At 35.0% G+C, this 6,499-nt stretch overlaps 1 non-coding gene across 1 annotated transcript; it reads right to left on the bottom strand.

Annotated features, from left to right (window-relative positions):
* Window positions 1-2,573: 2,573 nt before the first annotated feature.
* LOC112768695 (small nucleolar RNA R71) lies at window positions 2,574-2,681 on the bottom strand. The gene has a single exon (XR_003186094.1). It is a non-coding gene; the product is annotated as a small nucleolar RNA R71 (small nucleolar RNA).
* Window positions 2,682-6,499: the final 3,818 nt, after the last annotated feature.

Below are 6,499 nucleotides of genomic sequence, written 5' to 3'. Positions count from 1 at the left end.
AAAAGCAGAGGTTCAGGAGGAATAAAATCATATCCATACGCTTATCTGAAATTCTCACCAATGAATTACATAAGTATTTCTAACCTATTTTATATTTTAATTATATTTTAATTATCAAATCTCCATAACCAATTGAATCTGCCTGACTGAGATTTACAAGGTGGCCATAGCTTGCTTCAAGCCGACAATCTCCGTAGGATCGACCCTTACTCACGTAAGGTTTATTACTTGGACGACCTAGTGCACTTGCTGGTTAGTTGTGCGAAGTTGTGACAAAGAACTAAGATTATGAACGTGCGTATTAAGTTTTCAGCGCCGTTACCAAGGAATGAATGATCACGATTTCGTGCACCAAGTTTTTGGTGCCGTTGCTGGGGATTGTTCGAGTTTGGACAACTGACGGTTCATCTTGTTGCTCAGATTAGGTAATTTTATTTTAATTTTAAGCTTTTTATTTCTTATTTTCAAAAAAATACAAAAAAATTTTCTTCTTTTTCGTTCTTCCCAAAATAATTTTCGAAAAAAAAAAACAAAAAAAAATTAATAAAATCATAAAAACCAAAAATTTTGTGTTTCTTGTTCGAGTCTAGTGTCAAATTTTAAGTTTGGTGTCAATTGAATGTTTTAACTTTTCCCTAAAAATTTTTGAAAACTCATGCATGGTGTTCTTCATGATCTTCAAGTTGTTCTTAGTAAGTCTTCTTGTTTGATCTTTAAAATTTCTTGTTTTGTGTCTTTTCTTGTTTTCCATATGCATTTTTGAATTATTAGTGTCTAAAGTTTGAAAATTTCTAAGTTTGGTGTCTTGTATGTTTTTCTTTTCTTAAAAATTTTCAAAAATAAGTTTTGTTGTTCATCTTGATCTTCAAAGTGTTCTTGGTGTTCATCTTGACATTTAAAGTGTTCTTGCATGCATTAGTTGTTTTGATTCATAATTTTTATGTTTTGTTTCAATTTAGTGTTTTTTTCTCTCATCATTAAAAATCCAAAAATAAAAAATATATCTTTCCTTGTTTTACTCATAAATTTCAATTTCAAAATTCTATCTTTTCAAATCTTTTTCAAAAATCAATTTTTTTTCATTTGTTTTTATATATTTTCGAATTTTTTTTTAAAAATTGATTTTCAAAATCTTTTTCCTATTCTTACTTCATATTTTCGAAAATCTCACTAACATTTCATTTTTAGATTCAAAAATTTCAAGTTGTTACTTGCCTATTAAGAAAGGTTCAATCTTTAAATTTTAAAATCATATCTTTTTGTTTCTTGTTAGTCAAGTAATTAACTTTAATTTTCAAAATCATATCTTTCTAATTTTCAATCATATCTTTTTGATTGCTAGTTTCAAAATCTTTTTCAAAATCAAATCTTTTTAATTTCTTCTTCAATCATATCTTTTCAATCATATCTTTTTTTGAATAAATTGCAATTATATCTTTTCAATCATATCTTTTTGCTTGCTAATTTCAAAATCTTTTTCAAAATAAAATCTTTTTAATTTCTTCTTCAATCATATCTTTTCAATCATATATTTTTTTAAATAAATTACAATCATATCTTCTCAATCAAATCTTTTTCAAAATAATTTCAATCATTTCAATCATATCTTTTTCAAAAATCAATTTTCAAAATCTTTTCTAACTTCCTATCTTTTCAAATTTGATTTTCAAATCTTTTTTTTAATTAACTACCTGAATTTCTATTTTATTTTAAAAGTTTTCTATTTCAATCATATCTTTTTCAAAACCACCTAACTAATTTTCTCTCTCTAATTTTCGAAAACTCCTTCCCCCTTTCTCAAAATTTTTTTAATTAACTAATTGTTTTAAATTTAATCTAATTTTATTTTTCTTTTTTTATCTTTGAATTCTAATTTAAAATAAAAACAAAAATATTTTTATTTTATTTTAATTAATTCTCGAATCTTTCTCTTCTCCTTCTTCTATTCTCCTCTTTTTCTACTCACATAAAGGAATCTCTATACTGTGACATAGAGGATTCCATATTTTCTTTTCCGTTCTCTTCTTTTTCATATGAGAAGGAACAAGGATAAGAACATTCTTGTTGAAGCTGACCCTGAACCTAAAAGGACTCTGAAGAGGAAGCTAAGGGAAGCTAAAGCACAACTCTCTAGAGAAAACCTGACAGAAATTTTCGAAAAAGAAGGAGACATGGCCGAAAATAATAACAATGGTGGAGATGCAAGGAAGATGCTTGGTGACTTTATTGCACCATCTTCTAACTTCTATGGAAGAAGCATCTCACTTCCTGCGATTGGAGCAAACAATTTTGAGCTAAAGCCTCAATTAGTTTCTCTGATGCAACAGAATTGCAAGTTTCATGGACTTCCATCAGAAGATCCTTTTCAGTTCTTAACTGAATTATTGCAAATCTGTGATACTGTTAAGACCAATGGGGTTGATCCCGAGGTCTATAGGCTTATGCTTTTCCCGTTTGCTGTAAGAGACAGAGCTAGAATATGGTTGGACTTTCAACCTGAAGATAGCCTGAACTCTTGGGATAAGCTGGTCACAGCTTTCTTAGCCAAGTTCTTTCCTCCTTAAAAGCTTAGCAAGCTTAGAGTGGATGTTCAAACCTTCAAACAGAAAGAAGGTGAATCCCTCTATGAAGCTTGGGAGAGATACAAGCAAATGACCAAAAAGTGTCCTTCTGACATGCTTTCAGAATGGACCATCCTAGATATATTCTATGATGATCTGTCTGAATTATCAAAGATGTCATTGGACCATTCTGCAGGTGGATCCATTCACCTAAAGAAAACACCTGCAGAAGCTCAGGAACTCATTGACATGGTTGCAAATAACCAGTTCATGTACACTTCTAAAAGAAATCCTGTGAGTAATGGGACGCCTCAGAAGAAGGGAGTTTTTGAAATTGATACTCTGAATGCCATATTGGCTCAGAACAAAATATTGATTTAGCAAGTCAATATGATTTCTCAGAGTCTGAATGGATTGCAAGCTACATCCAACAGTACTAAAGAAGCATCTTCTGAAGAAGAAGCTTATGATCCTGAGAACTCTGCAATAGCAGAGGTGAATTACATGGGAGAACCCTATAGAAACACCTATAATCCCTCATGGAGAAATCATCCAAATTTCTCATGGAAGGATCAACAAAAGCCTCAACAAGGCTTTAATAATGGTGGAAGAAACAGGTTTAGCAATAGCAAGCCTTTTCCATCATCTTCTCAGCAACAGACAGAGAATTCTGAGCAGAATCCATCTAGCTTAGCAAATATAGTCTCTGATCTATCTAAGGCCACTCTAAGTTTCATGAATGAAACAATGTCCTCCATTAGAAATTTGGAGGCACAAGTGGGCCAACTGAGTAAAAGAGTCAGTGAAACTCCTCCTAGTACTCTCCTAAGCAATACAGAAGAGAATCCAAAAAGAGAGTGCAAGAACATAACCTTACTTGGTGTGGCCGAACCCAGAGAGGAGGAGAAGGACATCCTAGTGAGGAAGACCTCCTGGGACGTTCACTGACCAATAAGGAGTTTCCCCTTGAGGAACCACAGGAATCTGAGGCTCATCCAGAGACCATAGAGATTCCATTGAACTTCCTTTTACCATTCATGAGCTCTGATGACTATTCTTCCTCTGAAGAGGATGAAGACATCATTGAAGAGAAGGTTGCTAAATATCTAGGAGCCATCATGAAGTTGAATGCCAGTTTATTTGGTAATAATACTTGGGAGGATGAACCCCCCTTGTTCACCAATGAACTCAGTGAATTGATAAGGCAGACATTGCCCCAGAAGAAACCGGATCCCGGAAAGTTCTTCATACCTTGTACCATAGGCACCATGACCTTTGAGAAGGCTCTATGTGACCTTGGGTCAGGGATAAACCTTATGCCACTCTCTGTAATGGAGAAACTGAAAATCTTTGAGGTACAAGCTGCAAGAATCTCACTAGAGATGGCAGACAAATCAATAAAACAGGCTTATGGATTAGTAGAGGACTTGTTAGTAAAGGTTGAAGGCCTTTACATCCCTACTGATTTCATAATCCTAGACACTGGGAAGGATGGGGATGAATCCATCATCCTTGGAAGACCCTTCCTAGCCACAGCAAAAGCTGTGATTGATGTGGACAGAGGAGAGTTGGTCCTTCAACTAAATAAGGACAACCTTGTGTTTAAAACTCAAGGATCTCCTTCTGTAACCATGGAGAGGAAGCATGAAAAGCTTCTCTCACTGCAGAGTCAACCAAAGCCACCCACAGTCAAACTCTAAGTTTGGTGTTGGGAGGCCACAACCAAACTCTAAGTTTGGTGTTGAACCCCCACATTCAAACTCTAAGTTTGGAGTTGGGTGGTCCCAACACTGCTCTGAACATCTGTGAGGCTCCATGAGAGCTCACTGTCAAGCTATTGACATTAAAGAAGCGCTTGTTGGGAGGCAACTGATGATTAGACTTTTGTGTGGTTTAGAATTCACAATTGAAAGCTCGTTGTAATATAGTTCCTAAACCAAGCAATAGTCCTTTCATACAAAAATTTGTTTGTCACTAGTACAAATCCCTAAATTTATAAACCGAAGTATTGAACCTCGGGTCATTCTCTCTAGGAATTACAATAAAGTGTTCTTGTTATTGGTTTTGGGGTATTTTGGGGTTTTTGATAGGAGACATGAAAAGTAAATGGAAATGAAAATAAACTAACAACTAAAGAGGTCTTGGCAAAGGTTGGTGGTCAAGGATCTCTATCCTAATCACTAACCACAACATGAGAATTGGCAAGGACCAACCCCACTAAGTTAACCCCTAACTAATAGTAGAGGAAAGTCAAGTGAGCTATGTCAATCCAAGTCCATAAGTCCTGGTTCTCAACCAATTCAATTAGTGAGATCTAGAGTTAATGGCTCCCAATCGTCAATCACTTGGACATTAGCAACTCAAAAGTTCCTAAGTTACCTTCCCAAGCCAAAAGCACTAAAATCTACTCTAAAATCCAACCAAGCATATTATCAAACACTTGGAAGGCATAAAAAGAAAGCATAGTAAAAAGTGCAAGGAAAGTAAATCTACATTACTCAATTGCAAGAAATTAAACAACAACAAATGAAATGAACAACAAAGGAACATGAAAACATAAATTGCATTGAAATGAAAATAGAAGAAACAAAAGTGCATGAACATAAAAGTAAAGGATCACAAGAATGAAATACAAAATTAGAGAGAGGGGAAGAAGAGGAACTAGAAATTGTAAAGGAAAAGTAAATCAAAGCATGAATTAAACATAGATCTAAGAAATTCTAATCTAGATCTAACCTACTCCTAATCCTAGAGAGAAGTGAGAGCTTCTCTCTCTAAAACTAACTAAAGCATGTGAAAACTAAAATAAAACTAAACTAATGCGTGAAAGTATGTTAATTTCCCTTCAATCCCTGGCTTAAATAGCATCAGAAATGAGTTGGATTGGGCCCACAAGGCTTCTAAAATTGCTGGCCACGTGTTTGACTAAGTGAATTGTGTGCGCCCATGGACGCGTACGCGTACCGTGCGCGTGCGCGTCCATATGTAAAATGCAACCATGGCCAATATTATATCATTTCGAAGCCCCGGATGTTAGCTTTCCAACGCAACTAAAACTGCATCATTTGGACCTCTGTAGCTCAAGTTATGGTCGTTTAAGTGCGAAGAGGTTGGCTTGACAACTTTTGCGATTCCTTCATTTCTTCATGAGTTCTCCATTTTTACATGCTTTTCCTTCATTCCCTTGATCCAATCTTTGCCTCCTAAATCTGAAATCACTCAACAAACATATCAAGGCAACTAATGGAATCAAAGGTAAATCAAGATTAAACAATTAAGGACCTAAAAAGTATGTTTTCACTCTTAAGCACAATTAACGGAGAAGTTACAAAACCATGCTATTTCATTGGATAAATGGGAGAAAGGTTGACAAAACCCTCTAAATTCAATACAAGATAAACCCTAAATATGGGGTTTATCAGCAACCCAATGTTATTTAATTATATATATTTATTTTCCATTGCTATTTTATGTTTTCTTTAGGTTGATGATCATGTAAAGTCAAAAAAACTACTGAAAAATCAAAAACAGAATAAAAAATAGCATTAAAAATAGCTCACCCTGGAGGAAGAGCTTACTGGCGTTTAAACGCCAGTAAGAAGCATCAAACTGGCGTTTAACGCCAGAAAGAAGCATCAAGCTGGCGTTAAACGCCAGAAACAAGCACCAGACTGGCATTTAACGCCAGAACAAAGCATGGAATTGGCGTTAAATGCGAGAAACAAGCAGCAAGCTGGCGTTTAACGCCAGACATGCATTTTAAGGGTGTTTTACATGCCTAAATGGAGCAGGGATATTAAGTGCTTGACCCCTCTGGATCTGTGGACTCCACAGGATCCCCACCTATCCCACCTCTTCTTCTATCCTCTTCACACCTTTTTATAACTCTCTTCCCTAAATACCCTTAAACACTCACATCCATCCACTCTTCTCCATAA

Source organism: Arachis hypogaea, chromosome 17 (genome assembly GCF_003086295.3).
Source record: "Arachis hypogaea cultivar Tifrunner chromosome 17, arahy.Tifrunner.gnm2.J5K5, whole genome shotgun sequence".
Classification (NCBI taxonomy): Eukaryota; Viridiplantae; Streptophyta; class Magnoliopsida; order Fabales; family Fabaceae; genus Arachis; species Arachis hypogaea.
This window is presented reverse-complemented; position numbering and strand designations above follow the sequence as displayed.